Source organism: Vespa crabro, chromosome 1, assembly GCF_910589235.1.
Source record: "Vespa crabro chromosome 1, iyVesCrab1.2, whole genome shotgun sequence".
NCBI classification, from domain to species: Eukaryota; Metazoa; Arthropoda; class Insecta; order Hymenoptera; family Vespidae; genus Vespa; species Vespa crabro.
This window is the reverse complement of record NC_060955.1, coordinates 22,055,058-22,057,557: the sequence shown is the minus strand read 5'-3', so window position 1 is coordinate 22,057,557 and position 2,500 is coordinate 22,055,058. Positions and strand designations below refer to the sequence as shown.

At 35.3% G+C, this 2,500-nt stretch overlaps 1 protein-coding gene and 1 long non-coding RNA gene across 5 annotated transcripts in view; one reads left to right on the top strand and one right to left on the bottom strand.

The window, feature by feature from the left end:
* Positions 1-2,500, bottom strand: part of LOC124424670 — a 188,750-nt gene that overhangs the window by 30,692 nt on the left and 155,558 nt on the right. The window lies entirely within an intron of this gene.
* The window catches only part of LOC124424596 (disintegrin and metalloproteinase domain-containing protein 10-like), a 156,144-nt gene that overhangs the window by 34 nt on the left and 153,610 nt on the right, over positions 1-2,500 (top strand). The window contains exon 1 of one of the 4 annotated variants that reach the window (XM_046963895.1): positions 1-120. This exon is cut by the window's left edge and continues 34 nt beyond it. The gene's annotated coding sequence lies outside the window, so the exon portion shown is untranslated. Of the gene's footprint in view, positions 729-2,500 lie in introns of all 4 variants that reach the window. The other 3 variants (XM_046963913.1, XM_046963903.1, XM_046963922.1) reach the window with 3 other exon arrangements.

Genomic DNA, 2,500 nt, shown 5'->3' with positions numbered 1-2,500 from the left:
CCATACTACTTCAGGGTTGATTTCAAAGCGTAGCACAGCACGGCTTTCAGTGCGCCGAGCGCGCTCCGAGCGAATAGACGTGCGTGTTCTCGACTTAAAAAGACATTCCTTATCACTTTCGTAAGCTCTTTCGCGTAAGGACCTCGCGTGAAATCAGTTTTTCCACGTGACGTGAAAAACTATTACGCTCGCGGTGTTCTAGCGATTATTATTATTATTATTATTATTATTATTATTATTATTATTATTATTATTATTATTATTATTATTATTATTATTATTTTCTCGCTTACTATCTTGTCCTCTTTCTATCTTTCTTTCTTTCTTTTCGATCGATTTTTCTTTTTCTTTTCCTTTCTTTTCCTTTACCATTCTTTTATCTTCATTTTATACGAACGCAACGCCAAAATAGAATAGAAGAATTTAGATATGGAGACAGATAGGGAGAGTGTCCTTTTGTTTTTATAAGAAAGAGGAAAAAAAAGGGGGAACAAAAAAAAAAAAAAAAAAGGAAAAAGATGTTAAACCGTCGTCTACGTCTTTCTTTTTTTCAATTCTCGCGTATTCCATTCTCATCGTAAATCATAAACACGAAGATGAAATAACACGATGCCTAGTGTTTATATCGTGATAAGATTATATCCTTTTTTGTGACGATACTTCTGCCGAATTTATCGAGAGAAATAAAGACAGAGACACGAGGTGTTCGATACTTCGTCGACTTTTTCGTGAGTACCCATTGCGAATATTTCGATTCTAACTTCGTCCCGTTTTGTTTACGCGCGTTTCTTCGTGGGTGGGCGGCGAACGGGCAGGCAGGCGGGGGAAAGAAAAAAAAAAAAAAAGAAAAAGGAACAAGGAAGATATAAAAAATTAAAGAAAAGAAAAGAAAAAAAGACAAGAGAAAAAAAAAAAGGAAGAAGAAGAAGAAATGCGTGCCGTCGACGATTCATTCTATTATCGTTTCTTCTCTCTATCAAAGGAATATCCGTACGTAGATCGTACGTTGTCCCTTTTAATGATTTTACGCGAGGATCGTTTGTCAAAGCGCATCGTCGTTTAGACAAATAAAACGAATCAAAAAAAAAAAAAAAAAAAAAAAAAGAAGAAAAAAATAATAGAAGAAGAAGAAAAGAAAAAAAGAACAGAGAAAGGAAAAATACGATAAAGTTTCCCGCCCTCTTTCATCCCCTTCATGATTCTTTCCTTTTATTATCATTAATCTTTGATAATCGTGAATGGGGAAAAAAAATAAAATAAAAAAGAAAAAAAAAAAAAAAGAAAGAAAAAAAAAAAGAAAAGAAAGAAAGAAAGAAAAAAAAAGAACCAACGCGTTTACGAGCGAAACTATTTCCCTATTTCAGATATAAATCGTTTCCTTCGCGTTCGCGTTTAATATCGAGCGAGTTCTAAACGAGATACGACGTGGAAATTGTCCACGATAACTCCCCATGCCGTAATTCCTGGGATAACGAGAGTTGACTCGCGATTCGTAAAAACGAAAGAATAAAAAATTAAGGAAGAAAGAAAAAAAGAAAGAGAGAAAGAAACAACAAGAACAAACGTGATAGATAATCTCGCGTGATCTTCGACGAAAGTCTAACGCAAACAAGCAAGCAAGCAAGCAAGCAAACACGCACGCATTCATGCACGCACGTACAGTCGTGAGTACGAAATTGAAGAAAATTGCACGATGGAAATATCGACTTTCTCTCTCTCTCTCTCTCTCTCTCTCTCTCTTTCTCTTTCTCTTTTTTTTCTTTATCTCACGTGCACTCGTTAGCACCTAATTTCGATTTCCTATATGTTTCTCATCGCAAAGTCGACTACTCGTTCACCAAAAGCGACTCTCATCGATCACTTTGAAAATGACGTCCGAAATTGAGCTGAATACGTCAACTGAGAGTGAGGTATATAAAGGCTGAGAAGGATAAAGAGAAAGAGACAAAGTGAGAGTGAGAAAGAGAAAAAGTAAAAGAGAGAGAGAGAGAGAGAGAGTGTAGGTCAACACGCGATAGAAAATCACGCTGAGGCTTGATGTCCCAAGTTAATATCTTATTCAAGGGAAATAGGCGAACCCAGACTATGTAGTTCTCTCTTTCTTTCTTTCTTTCTTTCTTTCTTTCTTTCTCTTCCTTTCTCTCTCTCTATTTATCTCTATCTCTATCTCTCTCCGTCGTCCATCGTCGTCGTTCAAAGTTGTTTCTTATTTTTGTTATCGGTCCCGAAAAGGGTTCTGCCTCGTCGATCATCTTCAATGTCACGTGTGCTTGAACTGTCGCGTGTCTTCAAACGTTATCATCCCTGTTATACGATGCAGTTGTCTTCAAAAAAAGTACTTTCGTTTCGGTCGAATTCTAACACGCGAGTATACTATTGCATTAATATGAGGAAATAATTTTACTTGATATTATTAAAATGATAATAATAAAAGATCGTGATTATATATGATATAAATATATATTTTTTTTTTTTGTATAATAAATAGAATTGAGTTTTT